The sequence below is a fragment of the Sabethes cyaneus genome, chromosome 1, assembly GCF_943734655.1.
Source record: "Sabethes cyaneus chromosome 1, idSabCyanKW18_F2, whole genome shotgun sequence".
Taxonomy (NCBI): Eukaryota; Metazoa; Arthropoda; class Insecta; order Diptera; family Culicidae; genus Sabethes; species Sabethes cyaneus.
The window spans coordinates 80,044,328-80,067,396 of NC_071353.1; positions in this window are offsets into that span (position 1 = coordinate 80,044,328).

Genomic DNA, 23,069 nt, shown 5'->3' on the forward strand with positions numbered 1-23,069 from the left:
TCCGTTCCGTATTCCTCAAAATCCTTATTTGCCAGTAAAATTCACAACGTATTGTGTAGAATAATTATATTTGCTTTCCTTGGGTGCGTAAATACATGTAAGCGTCATTTATGTTACTTGATGAACACCTTATTTAGTTTTATAATATTTATAGAAAAATAATGTAAACACAAAAGATAATTTTTACAGACTTGAATGAATATGTATAGAAAATTAGAAATTAACCCTCTAACGGGTCTACAGACGGCCTTAACTTTCGGGCTTCAGAGCCACATACGAAACTTGAATTGACAATATGAAGTATTTGTTCATAGCAGATTTTTTGATATTTTGATATTAATACCATGCATTCAAAAGTTAGCATCTTTGAAAAACAAGAGTTCAGAAAAATTATTATTATATTTCGCTTTTGAAGAAAAAGGATATCTACAACAAAATGATTGATCTCAAAATTTTACTATTGGTTTGCTTGGCTTCAATTTTGCAATATATCTGAATTAGAAAAAAATGACTGAATAGAGCATTAGATATGAAAACGAGAAATGGAACTATTTCTTAGCTAGCGCTCCTTCAGATAATTATTTTTGCATAAAAATCAAAACTTAAGCTTCTTTTGAATGTACTTTCATGAAAAGATAGTCATTAGCTTGATCGCATCGTTTTTACAATGTTAGAGGGTTAGGAAAACAAGATGAGGTCGAAAAATAGTGCCAAAGCTGCGCCATAAACATGCTTGAGAATGGGAAATACTATCGATATGATTCCCAGTGCTAGTCTTTTTTTGATTTATTTATTAAAACATGATACATGACATAAGACATCTGTCCTTTAAAATATCACTAACGAAAACAAAACTTACAAAATTTCTACCGTGCAACGTTTACTTCCTATTTTTCATATAACATTTCTAAGCTCTAGTATCTATTGATTGAAAAGAGCATCTATTGATGCGCAGAATTTGTTTGGAATTTGTACAAATTTATTTGGAAAAATCAACTCACTAGTATTTTTGATTCTATACACCCCTATACCTACATGCTTAAATAAACTGCTTTTCTTCGCTTTTTGCTTTTCTTGTACAATTGTGAGTAACAGCAAGTGAAGAAAATGACAATTGAAATCTGAAATCAAAGAAAAGAAAAAACTTTTCGATTGAATCCCACTATTTAATATTTATTTGCAACAGATACGTAGTTCACCTACGACGTGCAGGCTTCATCGGTGTCTTATTTCAAAGCGTATATGTATCTGTCGCGAATAAATATTAAATAGTGGAATTTAGTCGGTAAAAGTTTTTTCTTTTCTTTAATTTCAGAGTTCGTATTCCACTAAGAGGCTTCAAAAACTTCAGACAATTGACATGTTTCTCACTTTTCTTGAATTTCATTGCAAATTTTAAAATTGCAAATTGTCATCACATACATACATACATACACACATACATACATACATACATACATACATACATACATACATACATACACACATACATACATACATACATACATACATACACACATACATACATACATACATACATACATACATACATACATACATACATACATACATACATACATACATACATACATACATACATACATACATACACACATACATCACACATTGAATACAATCAACATTTGATTGATATGTTTTGATTTCACACGTTTTAACGGTTTAATATACGGTGCTTAAGTGCTAAAGTTTGAATAACTTTTGAATGAAGCGTCCTATTTTAAATAACTCGGTTTCGTTTGATAGATCTCAGCAGTAATTTTCAAATAATCATAAAATGTGTGATGTTTTTCATTAAATTAATGCTTATATGTTACATAAATATGTTTTAAATACTATTTTTTCACATTTCTTTATGTAACTTTCAAACTACAAGTCCAATCGTCATTAAATTTGGAAGTTAAGAGTTTGCAAGGCTCCTCTTTCATATGCAATCAATTTTGTTCAAATCGGTTAAGGGATCTGTGAGATAATGAAGTCCCATATTTTTCGTATTTTTATACATAACTTTTGAACTAAAAGTCCGATCAGTACGAAATTCAATAGCGACCAATGGGACACCTAGACCTTTCATTTGACACTAAGAGCATTAAAATCGGTCCAGCCATCTCCGAGAAAAGTGAGTGAGATTAAAAGCGTCACATACACACACACACACACATACACACACACACACACACACACACACACATACATACACACACACAGAAAATGCTCAGTTTTCGAAACTGAGTCGAATGGTATATAACATTCGGCCCGCAGGACCTTCTTTGCATTTCCGGTTTTCCAAGTGATTTCTATACCTTTATACTATATATTTATATAGTAGAAAGGCAAAAAGTTAGTCAGGGTTTCATTGGGCATATTAGAAGGAACCGTAGTAGTCAGAGATAAAAGGCGAAAAAGGCTGAACTCTGACTACCACGTAGAAGTAAATTTACCCGAAGAAGGGGCAAAAGCGTTAGATAAAACAAAGTTCGAAGACAGCTCGACGCTATCTTCGACATTTATAAATCCCGAAGAGGCGGGTCAAGCATTAGAGGCATTAGAAATACTCGACAAAAGCTTGAAAAATAATTCATTAATTACAAGCAGGTCTGAGGAGATTAAAGACTTCAAAGACAGCAGCTTCAAGATACAAAAAGCAATCGACAGAGTAAAAATGGCAACTCAGCGAGAAGACGGCCAAGACATGGCAGAAAGCTATGTATTCCCTATGGTCACTGCAATTCAGTGCATACCAGAATTTACCGGAAGACATGAAGAACTCGAACCGTTCCTCATGCAGGTGAAGTATTTCGCAAACGAAATACCAGAAAACGGTGATCACACTCCATTGTTAAATGTAGTGTACACAAAATTAAAAGGAAAAGCTTTACTGCGATTTCCGCAACTAAGAGCGAGCACGTGGCCGGAGGTTAAACAAAATTTACTGAAGGAATTCAGTATAAAAAGAAATATCGGCACGTTAATCAAAGAAATAGAGACACTGGCTCAAGGGTCGAATGAGTCTTTTATAAAATACAAATATAGGGCAGAAGAGATGTACGAATGGATACATAGCCAAGACGTAAATGAGGAATCTTACGCGAAGGCAGCCCTTAGAAGACATTTCTTAGGGGGATTGCAGGACAGTGAGCTTGCGCAAGCGGGAAAATCACAAAGAGACAAACCATTTCCTGAATTGCTCTCGTGGCTCCAAAAAGAAAACGAAGAGGCACAGGAACTGAGGGACATTAATTCCCGATTAAGAGACGGGCATTGGAATCAAAATGCCAGGAGCTCATATCGAGGAAATAATGGACCCAAAAATCACTACACGCATTATCAGGGGAGTAGAAATGAGAACGCCGGCAATGGGAATCAGAATTTCCGAAACGGCAATTACAATAACTACAATAACAATTACAATAACAGGAATAATAATGGATTTAGCAATACTGGTAATAGAAACAACTATAACCAGCGATACGAAAATGATGCGGGGTATGAGAATAACGACCCAAACGCAGCAAATTTTAATACCAACTACGACAACTACAACAATAGTAATCGTAGAGGAAATAGTAATGATAATAATAGAGGATCTTTTACCAACAGAAGTGATTATAACAGAAATTACAACAACAATAATAATAATAATAACAATAACCGAAACAACGCTAGGGAATATGGGCAACAGAGGTCGCAACAAAGAAATGGCGACACAAATAATTCACGTGATCAGCAAGATCAACACACAAGATATAATCAAGGGCCGCGCCCTCAACAAGGGTATATGAGAAACAATCCAAAAAACTAGATCAGCGGGTGTTCACCAGTAGAGAGTGGCGAGCACCCCAAGATTGCAATAGTGACGCAATAAATACGCAACAATGTAATAGACCCACAATAGGGCGAAATATGTGCCAGTACATAGGGGTACACTCCTATGAAAACAATAACACTTATCATGATCGACAAGTACAATTTGCTCAGAATGATTATAGTTCAGAAGACGCAGAGGGCTTTAAGTGCCTGCCAGGGTGTTTTCAAAATAGAAAATGGAGCAACAGCGAATTTCAACGCCACAGGTACGAATGTATACACTGTGGAAAATTATATAAAAAACCTGTCGAATACGACCAATGGCACCCAACGGGAGATGAACGTTGGGAAAAGTATATGGCATTCGAGACGGTGGATCATCGAGATTATACCGATGAACCAAGTAGAATAAAAGTATTAGATGGAAAATCGGCGCATCATGGCGTAAGAGATACAAGCATGTGCGTTGCAAAACGTGTTTATTATACAATTGATCGTCAACTGATGATGACCTTTCTTGGTGGAGAAAAAGAGCGAGCACTCCTGAACATGATTTTAGACTCGGGAGCTTGCGATAATGTGATTACCATTGACGCCGCATTGCGGGTAAATAGACTACCGCGGGCGCAGGAAATCACTGTTTTTAACGGAATTGGTGGCGGTAACGTCAGGACATTAGGCACTGTATGGATTGACCTAATGCTCGGTGAGTTAACCTTATCGACCAAATTTCACGTGGTCAGCAGCCTGCCAGGAGAGGCAGATGGTATAATTGGTGCAGGTTTTCTAAGAAAACATACCCTGCATGTAGGCAGCAACTTTGATTATATAGTGCTGCAGAGGGAAGTAAACGAAAGAGAAGACCCGAGTCCTAAGGTCATGAAAGAAGCCATGGATCGGTGGGGTTTAACAGACATTAAGGTGGATGATAACCATAATCTAAACTCATTTACCGAACTAAGAGACCGGCGCATTATGGCGAGAGCGCGAGCGCGGGGAGACCTGCAGAGCCAGACAGCACTTGTAAATAGAAATACACAAGTAATTTACAGTAACAATAGTAATAATGAAAACAATAATTATAGCAATAGGATTAATAATAATAATACCAACATTGCTGGTGGGAGGATTAATACCCCATTCAGACAAATTTTTAATATAAGTTCAAACGAGAACGCAGGAAACTCGATGAACAATAATTTTGATAGCAACGAGGATGCCGAGGCAACCTTCGAAGGTTTAGACCTAGATTCTAGAATGGATTGCGACCTTCTAGAACACAAACAAACCCCGAGAGCAATCGGGAGTGACAGAATTAATCAATTACGAGAGGCGATAAACTTAGCACACCTACCGAACAAAGATTTCACAGAAATAAAATCAATTTTAGAAAATTTTGTGGACTTTTTTTTTCAAGGGAGATAGGCTGACCATCACTGATATAGCAGTGCATGAAATAGAGACCTCCTCCAATATTCCTATTAACAAAAGACAATACCGATTTCCAGAAGCCACAAAAAGGCACATTAACAAAGAAATCGAAGAAATGAGGGCGCAAGGCATTATCAAGCCAAGCACAAGCCCATGGAATGCACCAGTGCTGTGCGTACCGAAGAAGCCAGATGCGGATGGTAACAAAAAGTACCGCATTGTGGTAGACTTCAGAGCCTTGAATGAGGTAACAAAACCATTTGTTTACCCTATTCCGCTAATTAACGAAATACTAGACAATGTGGGTGATGCCTATTATTTTTCTTCTATAGATTTGAAATCGGGTTTTTACCAAGTCCCGATTCATCCTAGAGACGCTGCGAAAACAGCATTTTCAACTCCGATGGGGCATTTTGAATTTACAAGAATGCCTATGGGTTTGAAAAATAGTCCATCAACATTCCAAAGGTTGATGAACACCGTTTTATTTGAGATCGGACAAATTAAAGCGTTCGTTTACCTCGACGATATAATCATATTTGGTGGTAGTGTACAGGAACACAACCAAAATTTATACAAAGTGTTGGAAGCCTTACGTAGGCATAATTTAAAAATAGAGCCGGGAAAATGCCATTTCTTGCAAACCGAGCTCGAGTATCTGGGACATGTCGTTAATAAGGACGGCATTAAGCCCACTGATGCAAATGTTAAGGCAATTCAATGTCTAACACCACCAGCTACCGTGAAAGGCGTTAGATCCTTTCTTGGTACGGTAAATTTTTATGGAAAATTTATACCCAACATTGCCGAGATTCGTAAACCTTTAAACGATCTACTTAAAAAGAATGTAAAATTTGTATGGAGCGAAGAATGTCATCAGGCATTCGAAGAATTGAAAAAAACATTAATTTCGGAGCCTCTTTTAGTTAGGCCGAACTATGAAGATACGTTTGTACTCACTACGGATGCTAGCAAATATGCTATTGGAGCCGTACTATCAAATGAAAAATCAACAAACCAACCAATTGCTTTTGCGAGTCGAGCACTTATAGGTGCCGAAACTCGATATCATATAATAGAAAAGGAACTACTTGCCATTGTATGGGCAGTAGACTATTTCAAACACTATATTTACAATCAGCGGTTTATAGTGTACACTGATCATAGACCGCTGGTGTCAATCTGGAGATTGAAGGAAACCTCTCCAACACTCACGCGATTACGCCTTAAACTTCAAGGGCTTGAATGCGACATACGCTACAAGCAAGGCCGCGAAAATATTGTTGCCGATTTTCTATCGCGCCCGTATGCAAACGAGCCTGAGACAACCGAACAAAATAAAGTGAATCAAATTGCAGCCGTAACCAGGCTACAGCGCCGGCAGCAAGCCGCGCAAAGTGCGCACGTCAGCGGCAACGCCGGTGGCATACAAGACTTGGCAAATATCGATATTTCAGATAGCCAAAACATAAATACTGCGATCAACGACGTAGGTATTACATTCGAGGAGTACAAAGAAATTTTGACGCAAAAACCACTTTGCGAAGATAAAATAAAATTTACGAGCACAATTGTGGGGAAAAACGCAAACACCCCCAATTTCGTGATTTTAAACAGCCGTACAGCCCATAGTGAGCTGTCAAAGCTTTGCGACTTACCGCACGGCATGAAAGACTACATAAAAGACGATGTAGTGCTTATCCCAGATAAGAAAATATGGGGTATGATTTTGGAGGGAAAAAGCAACTCTATGACAGAGTGCAACAAATTTTTCGAAAAATTTGCACGAAGTATCCAAGTAGGGGAAAAGTTGTATGAATCAGAGGAAATTATCAATATCACCTCATTTAGAAAAATTAGGCAACAAAATATCATAGATATAATAACGTTCTTCGCTGGGCTGTTTGAAAAAGATTTTGTATTATTCAACGCCGATAATGAGCGAATTAATGTATCAGCAGACCAGATCGAAACGATACTGCATGATTTTCATGATAGTCCACTTGGAGGACATGTAGGCACTAAGCGGATGCGTCAGAAAATTGGATCCTTGTATACCTGGGCGAATATGCGCCGGGATATTGAGAATTACGTAAGGCAGTGTGATTCCTGCCAGAAAAATAAAATTTGTAAATCAAATAAAATTCCAATGAAAATAACAACTACGGCCGCAGAACCGTTTGAGAAATTATTCATGGATATTGTAATACTACCCGAGTCAGATTGGGGTAACAAATATGGACTAGTCATGCAAGATGACCTGACGAGATTTTTAACAATTGCGCCGATGGCTAATCAAGAAAGCATAACGGTTGCACAAACCTTCGTAGAAAATTTGATTTGTAAATTCGGAGCCCCGTTGGAAGTAGTCACCGATAATGGAACAAATTTTGTTAGCACACTAATGAAAGACGTGTGCAAAATTTTGAAAATTAAGAAAATAACCACAAGTCCGTACCACCCACAAGCGAACTTAGTGGAGCGATCAAATCGCGAATTAAAAACATATTTAAGGCAGTATGTTGGAGGAAAGCCCCACACATGGGACCAGCACCTGCCCTTTTTTACTTTTGAATATAACACAACGGTGAATTCATCAACAGGATACACACCGTTCGAACTGATGTATGGTCGGAAAGCAAACATTCCGTCATCAATTTATAAACCTCAAAATGAAGACGAATTAAATTATAACACGTATATACAGGAAATGAGGAGCATATTTTTTGAAATGCACCACACCGCGAAACGAAATTTAATACTATCCAAAGAAAAACGGAAAGAACTATATGATCGAAATGCAAATAATTGGCAGCCCATGTGGGGCGACTTAGTTTTGGTTAAGACTGTTCCGACAGGAACAGGACAAAAATTACAAAATAATTGGCGAGGACCATATGAGGTGGTCGAATTACCGAGCGAAATGACGACGGTAATTAAAAATGGGAACAGATTGGAAAAAGTACATAACAATCGCCTAAAACGATATTATGATTAGCAAAGTGAACAACTGTATAAAGTAATTATAAAAGATAGTAATTAAAAATAACCAATGTACATATGTATATATGAAAAAAAAATAATATTTTTAATTTTCATTCTAACCATATTTTGTATACATTTTTATTGTAAATTTGCACTAACCATTTTTTTACGTGATACGGAACTTGTAATTTGCCTTTAGGGTTAAGACGATTTTTTTTTCCATTTTACTTATTAGAATTACGAAAAGACTCGTATAGTACAAGATACAGGTCTACATACATAATTTTGCATAAAAACAATGGGTTCTCTCTAGAGGACATTTAGAAGAATGGAGATAGGGTAGTCCTTTTCATTTTTATGAGAAGAGAAAAAAGAAAAAAAAAAAATCTAATTACGCTCGCATTTACCGAAAATTTAACAAGCAATATTTTATAATATTCAATTTTTAATTTTAAGCAAAATGAAGTAATGAAGGGTAAGATGAGTATCAGTTTTTTTAGATGGTTCAGAAGTGTTATCAGCAGGGTGCTGTTTGCCATTTTTTTTTTAAGTTTACAGGAAAATAACAGGAGGACAAGGAGAAATATCACAAGGAAGACACTGAACAATTTTTTTTTGTCGGTTATTTTTTTTTCTCATTACAGCCAAGATAAAGAGTAGATAAGAGTCTGGAAAAGACCTCTTTAAATAAGGGTATTATAAAGAAAACAGTAAGTATTCATGGGATTTGAAAGGAATAAACAAGAAAAAGATATAAGAAAGAACGGCGCCTGGAATTGAGAATTATGGGCTATTTTAAAGAATATTAGTAAAAAGAAATAACACGACGACGAACACTATGAAATAAAGGGACAATGGACAGAGTATTTAAAAGAAAAGAAAAAGCGGGTTTTTAACTAAAATATGAAAAAAGGGCGAAAAAGGCACTACATAGGAAGCTAGAACACTATGTGGGTACAAAAAAAAAGTAAAGTTATCCGGCACAAGGAAATATGAAGTAATGAAACTACACGGATTTGGTACATAGATAACATGAGACACTATGTGCTGGTAAAGGGGCAATAAAGATACCTTTTTGTTATTGTTGGAGAAAGGAACATTATAAAGGACGACATTAGACTGTGGGGAAAAGGATGTTAGGACTAAAAATCGAAACGATGGTAGAATCTCCTGAAGAGGACGTTTGAGCAAAACGGCCGGTAAGACTGTTGAAAAATAAACAAGGTAAGCCCAAAAAACTAGAGTGAGTGAGTGAGTGTGAATGCGTTAAGCAAATGGACAAGGGCAAGGGCACCCGGAATAAATGAAAGCATGACTGACAGTTCTACCAAGGCCTATTGCCGGAGTTTTCAGGCTAGGTGGACGCACCTACAGAGGGAGAGGGGAGGAGATGCAGATACTGCATAACTAAAGTGGGGGTAGTTGGAAAAAAATAAAAAGACTTACACGATCGAAAAGATTTGGGAGGAACAGATAAAAATAATATGGATTGGAAATCCCGCATACACGTTAGAGTATGAGAGAAAAGCTTAAAGCACGATGTTAGTAGAGACAAAAATGTTTTCATTGACGTACTTGACGAGTCTATACATCAAGGCATTATTAAATGAACAAACGACCACCCGGAAGGAAAGTCGTTGAAATGGGAGAAAAAGCTCTTTTATATCGCGAACTATTGGAAGTCGCTAAAATGGGGCGAAGGGTAAAAGCTTCGCGATAAATTAAATAACGAAGGTAATAGAAAATAATGATTTCTGAACAAAACGACAGAGTTAAAAAAAAAGGTACCGGCTAGGAGAGTAACTTAAAAGAAAACAAATATGAAATATACTTATTTTTGATAGGGAGGTAACAAAGAGTTAGTCTCTCTCTTTGCACCTTGGCGCGAGAAACAGAAAGGGTATAATAATAGAAAAAAAAAAAAAATTTTTTTTTCACCAAGCTAAATAAACAAAATCAATTACGAAGAAGAAAATAAATCAAATAAACAATTAAATCAAATAGACTTCTTGAAGTAGCTATAAGTAGCAGCAGAAACCGAAAAAGAGAACTGGGTCTTGAAGTGATTATGAAAAAGTCTTTAAAACTAGGAGCAGACAAATAAAAATACTAAAAATGAAAATTACGAAAATGAACGAATATTACCAACAAAGAAGAAGACGACTTAGATAACATGATCCATCGCGAGTTTATATGAGGCAGTCCGCGGCAGCCACTTGTTAATAAAAGCGAAGTTGCTATAAAAAAATTTAAAATATTCCTTTTTTTCGTGAGTTGCGCGCCGACTGAGGATTTAGGAAGTGATTATAAAAATGTATGAATATTTTCCCCGACGGAGCCAGGAACCCGGAGGTAATGAACGCACGCCGCGCAAGGCGGTAGCCATCAAAGCCCATAGCAAGGCGGGCTTTTTATCCGAAGGAAGCTGTAGTAAGTGGTCGAAGGGCAAAACAACGAGTCAGGGAACGATTCGCAGGCGGAGAAGACAAAGACGAGGAATCAAACACACTAGATGAGATACCCATGGAATCAGCAGTAGACGTAGAGGCGACGGAAGTCAAGCGGTTCAATTCGACCTCAGCAAATAAGTCGAACACCGCGAGGAAAGGTCCAAATAAACAATACCCATGCACGAAGAGCGCGCACGGCTAGCGCGAGCAGCAGATAACCAAACAGCAAATAAACCAACAATCCATCATCACCACGCGGGCGCGTGGACGGCAGAAATTAAAATCATTTTTCGAGAATCCGTGACAGCCACAGTCTAAAGGCGAGTCAACGGCAAAAATCCAAACACAGAACGTAAAGTTAAAACCGCGACACTCCAAAGCACCGGGTAAGGTTCGCGTGGAAAAATACAAGCAGAGCATTTTTCATGCTATAACATTTGCATGACGGGAAGCATAAACCCGCTCATGCCATCTTTCATACATACGAATGTGCGGAGAGGCGACATCCTGAGCTGACGACGACGTACGGTACACAAACCCGTCCAAATAAACAGTTGATAGAACCGAAATACCGTTAAACATTATTGGAGTAGGTTCTGGACACCAGCGACCAAGTTATTTTCGCTGATGCAACAAGAAAACGTATACCATATGACTGCACAGTGGAGCAGTAGGTCAGGGTTGCACAGCCAAGGCAACCTGACTCCCTGATGAGGACCCGAAGCAATTGACGAAGTACGACGAGGGGACCTAAGAGGCGAGGAAGCACGACGATCACAGCGAGGCAGAATTGTTTCGACTCCGCGATTTGCCCCGACACCACTATACTACGGTACGAGCCCTTAATCACGGGAGAGAAACGTAACCAGCAACGATTTGACGAAGCGAAAGACGAGACGAGGGAGACACCAGAAGCCATTCAATATGGTTTCGAAGCAGTGGCAAATATAACGATTATTCAGTTTTTCTATGACATTATTATGTTCTACTTTAAAAAAAAAAAAAAAAAAAAAAAAAAAACTATTTTTTTTAGCAGTGGCAAATATTATAATACGCAAACGATTATTTAGTTTTTCTATGATATTATTATATTCAATTTTTTTTCTCTAATAACATTATAACATAATAACATTACGAGATAGGAACCCGGTACCATTAATAGATCAAATTGAGGAATGGGGCTAAATTGGCCATAAGAGGCTTTAGCACTTATCAAAAGACAAGTCGAATATATATACATAATTGAAAACCATAACATACTGTTTCCACCTGACGTAGAGTTCCTCCACCATGCAGAATTTAATCTTATCTGAATATGCCCAATTTTACTTACCGAATTGCTGCGCCTCTCCTGCAGAGACGCACAGCAAGCTTCTGAGGGTGGGGAAGTGAAGCGACCCTCATTTCCCGCTGTAACGCTATATTTACGCATTTTCATCTAGCCGAGCCCGGATGAATCAACCCCGGTCGGCTAAGAACATAAATTCCGCATTCTATTCGATTGCCCGCGCCGGTCAGTGACTCGATCGAGCGACGGCGCCGGTAGGGCAAAGTACTCCAATGAAAAACAGCCCGTTTTGCACCATTCTAGGTTAATGAACGCGCAAGTTTCTTAACCTGCCGTAACGAACGTTTTGCCGACTAAGGCAAACAACGAAGCGCGGGACGGTTTGTTGACAAAAAACAAAGTTCCCGCGCGAGGGGCTAAAATGTATGCGCGAGAGAGAAGCTCAACGGACAGCGTGAGGTCTGCCGCTAGGCAGAATAGGACGGAACTACCTCGAGGAGGAGGAGTTTCCTTAGGGAAAATAGTCTTTAGCGAGTAAGTATTAACTTTGTGATTTTTGAATAAATGAATTCGGATTTGGCACGCTGACCCGTCTGGTCGGTAGTGCGATAAAAAAAAACGGTGTTTTAGAAAAACGGAAAGAAAAAGTAGTCCGGGAAAAGCCGGCGATACAGGGGTAAGTGGGAACGGAGCTTATTACTCCCTTCAACCTCATTTTCTCCAACCGAACCTTTCTAAAAATGAAAGATACAACTTAAACGCATGTATCAAAATTATAGATTATTTATAACAGGCATTCCAAACATCAAAATTGGACTTTAAATTTGAGCGTTATTTTCAATTTGCGTTGTAAGTTTGACGCAGCTTTCTATAAATGATATTTTGGCCACAGGATTTACGTAAAAGTATATGTTTTTCTGACAGTAGGTAAACATAATGAGTGTATTAACAAATACACCCGAAAACTAGTTGTTTAATTTGACAAACGGCATTAAAAAATGGGTCGAAATAAGGTCGGCACTTCAAAGCACCCGGAGCAAGTGGGACCTATTAAAAATAAAGTGTTTCGGCACAAAACTTCCTGTCTTAATACATTTTTTAGATGAACTGTCGAACATTTTCAGTTCAATTACATAATATTTATACCAGTAAAGCTTTAAAATAAAACCGAAAAGGACTAAACCGAGGGGCCCCAAAAAAGAAGCCCATATGCACAGCTTGTGAGGGATCAAACAGTTTGGTCACATTTTGGTTTCACCTAAACGATGTTAATTGAATTTGGAAAGTCAAATTTGATATAATTAAGCAGATCTACAACTGGAATTGAAACAATAAAGTGTTGTGGTTATTATAACGTAACTATCTCTTATGAGTAGCTCTACCGAATTGGGCATGGTAGAACAAACAGATCATAATCGTATTTTCGAGCTATTAAACAATGGTTAATCATAAATTACGTCTCGCAAGAATTGGATACAACGACTTATTCAACTACATTTCATTACAATAATGATTTATAGCGTAATTGCTCACGATTTGTGCTTTATATAAATTATAGTCTCCCGTTGTGGCGTTGTGATCTGATTTCGTTACGCTATTTTTGAATGAACCCTTCGTACAAATATTGTTTTTGATTGCTTCTTGCAATGCTTTAACATTGCTGTATATTAACTTACACAATTTACTATTATCTTATGCTTTTAAATCAAATTTGAATATAGGTCCTACTTGCCCCGGTAAATGGGGCAAGTGGGACCTATCGCCATAATTTTGAAAATTCTTCTCCAGATTCATTTCATGTAAATTGATAGGCCTTTTTCGTAATTAATCCTTCAAAGTGATACCACTGAAGAGTTTCTGTGCTGAAAGAATTTTGAAATAATCATAGGTATAAAAAACACAGTGGAATAAACCCAAACTATGCATTTTTTAGGTCCCACTTGCCCCGGTGTACCTTATATTCAAGCCGTTTATTACCCATGTGAAAGTACAAGAAAAATACTACAAAATGCAAAACAAATTAGCTTGACCCTGGGTAATTAGCTTGACCTCTACCAAAACACTCGCATTAAAAATTGTTACTCGGTTGAATTTAATATGGCGTAGTGTAAAAACCGTGTCATCCCGATCAAGTAAGTGTGCAAAATAAATAATAAAAATGTGTAATCCAAGCAGCATGGATTATTTGTAGAGATTCAGAAAAAGATTTTCAAAATTCGTTTTCGGATGAAATTTAATTACTGCAGTTCGAGGAGTACAAATTTCGAAGTGTATTTGAAGATACTTCATCCTCACTATCGCTGTTACTGTGCATATCAGACCTCGTCAAGTTACTATATTCTAGAAAAGTGTGTAATTTAACTGTTAGAAAATCTTTGCCGAACATGTCAAATGCGTATAAATACTGTAGAAAGAACTGTTGTCAAAAAATTGATTTTCGTAAAGTCTCCACAAAAATTGTTCTTTATCTCTAAAACTATAATAGCTAAAAGGTTACTTTCTTTGGCAAAGTTCTTTATAATAATCTTTTCAAAAATTTTGTAGAACTTTGTTTTGATGTATCTCTTACTGTTCAAAAAATAAATTTTTCATCTTACTTTTAGGGGGATTAATCAAATAATCGTTCATGCCATATGAAAGAGCTTTTAACGCTGAGAAATTTCTCTGAACATACGTAACCAGTATAATCAACCATTTCGGCGCAATTAAAAAAAACGCGTGTTCTGATACCAATGGGACCACTGTGCGCTCGAGTATTGCTTCAAGTTTTCAGTATAAAACCATACAAATGTAAACACCCTACAGCATAAAACCCTGCAAATGCAAGCTACTCCGCAACATGCATAACAGAGGGTGCAAGTGTGCAAGCAAAATGTGTAGGACGATGGTTTTTAAGGGGAAACCGAAAATGGCTCAAAGATGGCTGGATAAATGGCTACCGTTTGATGCATGTATTGTTTTGTGCCTTAAAAATGCATCTGTATTGGCAGAGCACGCTTTCGCCACGTGATCAGTGCTTCTAGTGCTGTTATAATTTCCTAAAACTTGTCATTTCATTTATCGATCCGCTATATATCAACAAACGCTCAACAAAACATAATTGCTAATGCAAAATAAATTTAACTGATCATATAGATCATTACGTGTTCATAAAACGTATAATCTGGAATTATTTAATAGATATTTGGTTGCGCACATATTTCGTTGCACTAGCGATTTCCGAAAAAACAGCACCACGGTCTCAAAGTTTCGCCACATCAATAAGCTTTTAAAGAGCTTTCAGCTTTTACCGCATAGATAAGCTTAGAGTAAAGTAAACACACGGAACTGGCCTTCAATGCAAACGAATTAATTAACTATCCTATTGATTCTATGCATTATTCAGTTGCTGCTGGAACTCTTTAATGAATCGGAATGAATGGATAAAGAAAACAAACCATATTTTGGGAATTTGGAGTCGCAGCGGTTGGCTGCCGATCAGCTGTGTTTACATTTGCAAGCTCTGCTATTTGACATATATTACTAATACTAATGCAACATTCAAATAAACGTTTAGGTTTTCAACGAACACATGAGATGTACAGTACAGTGTTTGTCGCTCTAATACTATAACGTGAGCCACTTTTGGTTTCTCCTTAAAGGATTTTCTTCTATGTGTCATGTCAGTTCGTCAGTGATAATAGTTAATATATAATATAATATTGTACCTTGCAGCAATTTTACGAGTCCAACGCAAATCCATTTTTTAATAATAATTATCCTGTACCCAAGTAACAACGGTAGCTGAATTGCAAGAGCAATGGCTGTTTACGGGTTGGTTTAAGGCGATCAAAGCTGCATAAAGTAAGCACTTAAATGGTGTTTAAATAAGCGATGTTTAAGTTACTTTAAGTTTTTCAAACCAGTTCTCTCCCAAAAGCTCATAAACAAGCTTAATAGCGGGTTTTTCTGCTAAACAATCTGCTTCTCAACAGCCATAAACATCAAACCGTTTTACGGCTGCTTAAAGGTGTTAAAATGTAGAGTGGCAGCTTTCATTAGGCTCACAGCTTTCAAACTACTTTAGGGCTGCTTAAAGTTGTTAAAGTGGCTTTACAAACCTCTACCAAGTTTTTTTTCGGCTCACAGAACACTTACTGTCAGATCATAGAATTTCGCAATTCGGCTGACAGCAAAAGCTTATCCGTTATCGACATTATCGACTGCTTCACGCTAGGCGGGCTAGGCTTCAGGTGTAAAGATATTCTCACTGTCTGTTCTGCAGATGCAAATGGGGCGAATCATATGGTGAGTGCTTATGGATCAAAAGATGGCGGGCTCAAATTCCCGGAAAAAAGACATGCATTTTTAATTAGCTAGCTTACTTTTACGAATTAAAGTTATTCGAAATTAAAAATACAGTTCTCCCACAATTATGGACCATTGAAGCAGAAGTATGATTTCAAAACAATCATTTGTAGCGCATACTATTGTTTAAAAGCAGTTTATAAATGTTTTTATTTATAGAAATATGTAATCTTTCAGTTGATTCAGTTATTAAACCCATTTAGTGCAAGTTTTCCACGGAAGTTAAGTTTATATTATGACTGATCAAATACACAATTATGGATCACTTTTGGAAGCGGTCACAATTATGAAACAATTTTCATCATATTATGGATCAAAATAAAAATACACTTTTTGCAGCGAATTCACTCAATGAACTTTATTCAAATCATGTAATAACATAAAAATAACATGTTTCAAATCGTATGAAAGACCTTGTGTGGCTTTTGGTCTGTCTTTAGATGCCTGTCGTTCTTCTTCGAAGACACCTACCGATCAGCCTTTGGGAATGCTTTTCGCGATTTCACGACTGATTTTTTGTCCTGAAAAAAGAATCACAGGCTCACCAGCTGCGTTGGCTCCGAAAAGACTAGTATAGGATGAAGTTTTCTTTTTTCCGAATTGTTATTAACGATGTTGGTACAATGGATCTCGAAAAAGTTAATCGATGCAAGAGTTTAATTCAATCGCTGCTATGATGCGACTCTGTATGAAACAGTGGAAAATGGATAATAAACCGAATAAATGAAACATAAACGTAGGAGGAAATCGCGCGTATCTGACCGAAAGCTTAAAGAACCAGTAAATTCAAACTCTCTAAAAAGTTAAGGAAAAAATTACCATTTTAGATTGTTGCATGAGAGCTAACATTCGCTTAACTTTTGCGATGAACCGTTGCATATGTACCATCATAGCGTTTTACTGCCTTAAATAGCTTTCCTGTCTTGCGTAATTCAGAAACAGCATTTTTCAAAAACTCAGCTCTGTGCAGCTTTCGATTCTGCTTAAAAAATGTTTGTAATAGGTGCTAAACTGTTTGAATTTGTAAAAATTACATTGGAATCAAAGTGATCCATAATTGTGAAAAATTACCTTCTTTTGGTCACTATTATGGATCACTTTGAAAATTACTTATTTTTACAGGAAAATTATTGGCAACCACCAATATTTCGCTGAATCGTAAAGAACTTAGCTTGATCTTTATGTACGAGTCATTTTTTGCTCGAAAATTGGTGATTATGTCACATAGCAACCAACCATAAATGAGGAACGTATTGCTTATGCTGATTGAAAAACGACAGACATTTTGATAGATTCTCGATAACAACTTTGTACGCGCATTGAAAAAGCATCAATGTCGGTATTTAAAGGATGTTTTACGTGTTAAAATGTAGTTAATAGGATATATTTTGTTGCAAAAATGCTTCATACCTTCAAACAGTTAGTTTAACTGAGTTATTTAACTTCAAATACAAAAGTGATCCATAATTGTGGGTGATCCATAATTGTGGAGGGAGTGTATCGCGTTCGAAACATGTTTACAGCAAAATAAAAAAAAGGCCGCGTTTCATTGAAAAAATTTAAAGATAGATTTTTTTGGCTGCATAAAGGTTGATGAAGCGTTGATTAAGCGACTGGAAAAGCAGATTGCAAAACTATTTCTCGTTCTAAAAATAGAATTGACAGCATTACGCAAATTGGCTATTCAAAAGCGCAAAAAAGTTTCTATTAAGCTTCATTGCAGCTTCGAAAGCAGCTATTAATTAGCCTGAAGCTTGATAAAATCACCAGATTTAGATGTTTAAGAGCTGACAAAAGGTTTTTATTTCTAAACCTAAACCATAGATCAGCCACAGGTACCCATAGATCAGCCACTTGGGTACTTACTAAATACAGTGAAACTATGTTTGTCAAGCAAGAAGGGGGCAGTGGGGAGGCAATAACAAAAAACAGATGGTTCAAATTGCCAAATTGCAAACAAGTGTGGTAAACACAGAAAATAACCACGCTAATAATTTTCGCGTGGGACTCTAAATAGGTGGAAACTCCGCAATATGGTTAATTATAATATTATAATTGTAGGAAAAGTTACTTAAATTTAATTCAATTGCATTCAAAGTTGCTGGCTTCAACTGAATATTTGTTAGAAAAAGACAAATGAAACTTTGAAACCGGTCGTCATGATGAAGTGAAAATCGTTTCAAGCTGATTGAAGCCAGTTTCGAAACGAAGCGGTGCTGCTTCATTGTTGAGTGTCGATTTACTATTGTAAGTGATTTTACCGGGCTCTGATTCTGATCTTGTTTCCCAAATTTGTTATTTGAGAACTTCGAACTATTTTAGTGGCTTTTAAATATCAAATTGTACAAAAATAAATTGAAACGCGACGTCTCGCTCCTACAATGAAATATGTTTGCAGCAAAAATGCTCTATTGTTTCCTAAACAGCTTCAAGAGTTATAATTATTTAACCCACGGTTTTACCATTTTTTTGGCTAGTAATCGAATAATCTCGTCAGCATTAACATCAAGTTGTTTTTTAATGAGTTTTACAATTTTCTATCAAACTTAGTTCTTCTTCTAATAAGGAGTTTAAAAAAAACTAGGATATTAGAAAATACCGGTTTTTTAGCTTTCCAAAACCGGTATAGAGCATTTTATATGACAAACGACAAGGTAACGTGCTGATATTGATATTGCGCTTTCCCGTGCTGCAGTTTTGACAATTCGCAGATGACCCCACGGGAAAGCAATATCAATATCAGCAATGTTGTTAGTTCGTAAAATGGTCTATTTCGGTATCTAAAAATTGGTCGGTATTACCGGTTTCGATAGTACCGGTACTACCGGTTAGACAGCCCTACATGTATTAGTTCTTCTTAATATTTTTTTATCCAAACGTTATTTCGTATTGCTTATGGTTGGGAATGTCTTCGTATTCGTTGAAGTGGCGCTTCCCAAGTAACAATTTCAGGCTGATCAAACGCTTTTATAGCTAATTTTATTCAACCTGTGGCTGATCTATGGTTTAGGTTTAGAAATAAAAACCTTTTGTCAGCTCTTAAACATCTAAATCTGGTGATTTTATCAAGCTTCAGGCTAATTAATAGCTGCTTTTGAAGCTGCAATGAAGCTTAATAGAAACTTTTTTGCGCTTTTAAATAGCCAATTTGTGCAATGCTGTCAATTCTATTTTTAGAACGAGAAATAGTTTTACAATCTGCTTTTCCAGTCGCTTAATCAAGGCTTCATCAATCATCAAATGCAGACAAAAAAAATCTATCTTTAAATTTAAAAAAATGGAACGCGGCCTTTTTTTATTTTCCTGTGAACATATTTCGAACGCTTTTTATTTTTAATTTCGAATAACTTTAATTCGTATGTATAAATTAAAAGCTAGCTAATTAAAACTGCATGTCTCTTTTCCGGGAATTGAACCATTTGATCCATAAGCACTCATCATATGATCCGCCCCATTTGCATCTGCAGAACAGACAGTGAGAATATCTTTACACCTGAAGCCTAGCCCGCCTAGCGTGAAGCAGTCGATAATTTCGATAACTGACAAACTTTTGCTGTCAGTCGAATTGCGAAATTCTATGGACTGACAGTATGTGTACTGTGAGCCGAAAGAAAACTTGGTAGAAGTTTGTAAAGCCACTTTAACACCCCTAAGCAGCCTTAAAGTAGTTTGAAAGCTGTGAGCCTAATGAAAGCTTCCACTCTACACTTTAACACCTTTAAGCAGCCGTAAAACGGTTTGATGTTTATGGCTGTTTAGAAGCATATTTTTTAGTAGAAAAGTCCTCTATTAAGCTTTTGGGAAAGAAGTGGTTTGAAAAACTTAAAGCAGCTTAAACATCGCTTATTTAAACACCATTTAATTGCTTATCTTATGCAGCTTTGATCGCCTTAAACCAACCCGTAAACAGCCATTGCTCTTGCAATTCAGCTACCGTTGTTACTTGGGTTTTCAACGGAAAGAGGGAAAGCCCATAATGAAAAACACTTGCTTAACCAAACGTATCCGTATCCTGTTTTAAGTTAATATTTGTGAATGATGATCATAATGTTCCTCCCAGGTGGCCTTGAGGTATGATGCTGGCCTAATAAGCCAGTCGAAATATGTTCGAATCTCGGCTGAGAGAGGTTGTTGGAATCAATAGGATCGTAGCAACTGGCCCTACATTTGTCGTGTATTCTAACAACTGGCTGCGAAGTCTGTCGTATAAAAACAGAAGATCAAGTTTCGATAACGGAATGTATCACCTAGGCACAGAACAGAAGTGGAAGTAGAAATCCAAATACGTACATGCTACTTTCTACAGATACTAGCGAACCTGGCGGTAGCGAATCACTTTTTCCACGAAAACACACGAACGCATATTACAAATGCACACGAAAGCATGTGAAATCTGCTATGCGATTAACAGCGAGCTTTCTGCTTATATAGAGCTTTCCAGTTATGTGTGTGTTGGTGGTGGAAAATGAGGCAAACAACAACAGTAAACAAAAGAGATGCATTCCTTTGTCACCAAGGTACAGAATGAATTTCGTCTTCCGCTTGCTTAAATGCCAGCGAATTTTCAAGATGTGTGCTTGAATTTGAGTTTGAGTTCCGAGTTTGCACACTGTCGATCACCGATGCCGGAGATTCGGATATCATCCGAACTCTGCCGGAGGCTCATGCTGCTGGACACTAGGGAAAACTGCACGGTGGGCGAAACGTTTGTTGACATTCAATAAATGTTACGATGTATATTGGCATTCTTGATCGATTAAGATTAAACGGCTGAGTCAGTGAATTTGAAACAGGATGAAAAATTTGACCAAAATATGTGCTCTGCTGTGTGGCAAACGGAGCAGAGCAGCACAACCAATAATCGCTATTTTTCGGTTTGTTCCTCCAGCATCAACTGTTTCTCAACATGGGGCAATCATCATGTATATACACGCATATTTCGTGTTCGCTAGTGTGGCGTGTGGGCAGCGTTGCCAACCGGTTTTTATGAAAATCTGGAAAACGAGAATAAAAGTGTCTGGAAAAGTCTGGCTGCCATTTACTCCAATGGAAGACAATGTTTGGAAAACGTCTTTTTTTGTCTGATTAGGCATCAAAAAGTCTGGAAAATCCAGACAAATCTGGAAGGTTGGCAACGCTGCGTGTGGGTGCTTGAGCTGTCATAAAGCTCTATTGCTGTTATTCGCTTCTATGCGAAAACCTTGCCAAAGAAAACTAAAAACAAAAAAGACTCTGTTACCAGTTTTGATCGCCGGATCGTTCGGACTTCCACTTGTGTTCTGTGACCTAGGCTTTGCTTTGCTTTGATCATAGCTGCACCCCAAAAATGCGTGACTATAGTTTTGACGTAGGACTACGTCTTACGGAAAGTTTTGAGATAGGGTGTCATTCCAAAAAATCGAAAAATGCAAGCGTCACGAAAAATGAAAGGTTTTGAGCGCTAATAGCTCAGCGGTTTTCCGATCGATCAATATTCTTACACCAATCGATCGGAAAATCTTCTAAGAATTGACCCAAATGAAGAAAAGTATGGATTCTTGATGTTGTACTATTGAAAAATTGAAAATAATAAACCTATGTTTTACCAGAATTTTCGCTTCGTGATTGGTTGGAAGATTCTTTACGATGATCTAAGCCTATACCAATTTGATATCTGTGCTTGGGAAGTAAGCCAAAACAAGTGACAAAGTTTCCTCATTTCAACAAAATTTCTTAACACCGCGGTTCAACCTAGACCATTTTGATGTCCTTGCTTGGGAAGTACGCCAGAAAGAGTGACAAAGCTCCCTCGAGCTAGAGATGGGCGAACGGCTCACGAGCCGTTCAAATGAACCAGTTCACAAAAAAGAACGTTCAAACGAACGGCTCTTGAAAAAGAACCACGGTTCCTCAAACGCACCCGAAGGCGACACGAAGTTTGGTTCGGGAATCGTAATTTACCGAAGTGCCAACCTGCCGAAGAATGAACTGTGAGCCATTAGCCGCTCATTTGAATCGGTTCGCAGCAGCAAATGAACGGTTCGGTGCCGCTCACACAAAAGAGCCGTTTTGCCCACATCTACCTCGAGCCAACAGATTTCTTACGAACATGATTAAACCTAGTCCAATCTGATGTCTGTGTTAGGGAAGTGTGCCAGAAAAAATGACACAAGTTCGTTGTCCCAACAGATCGCAAATTCTTTACTGCGAGACGATTAAACCTCGGCGAATTTGATATCTGTGTTGGAAAAATGTGCTACAGCTGTAGTGTTCGGTTATAATACGACTCTGTATGAATACGCATGCTTGCCGTTTCATTAGAAGTGTAGTGAAAAGATGTGCTTTTGATAAAATAGGATTGAATTGGTAAAATCCCTTCAACGTGGGAAACCATGGATAATAAAAACAATCTTTAATTTCAGTAAGGTGGCAGGAAAGTAATAGTTTGTGTTCTTGATTTTGTTAAATTGTTTTCAAATTCACAATCTTTTGAGAATTGAACGTATGCAATGTTACTACTTTGATAAACGTTACATACAACGCATGTAGCATGTATAGAATCGAATGATTACAAGCATGAATAGGGTCTTTTTCTAATTCCCGTCGTAATAAGGAAAGCCATTCTAATTTTCATCATTTGCTGGATGGATTTAGTGAATACACCAAAAGTTCTTGTACTGATTTGACTAAAACACAATTACCTACCGATCCGTGAACTTTGAAATCACTGAAAAGCGACTATTGAAGCATATTATTGAAATTAC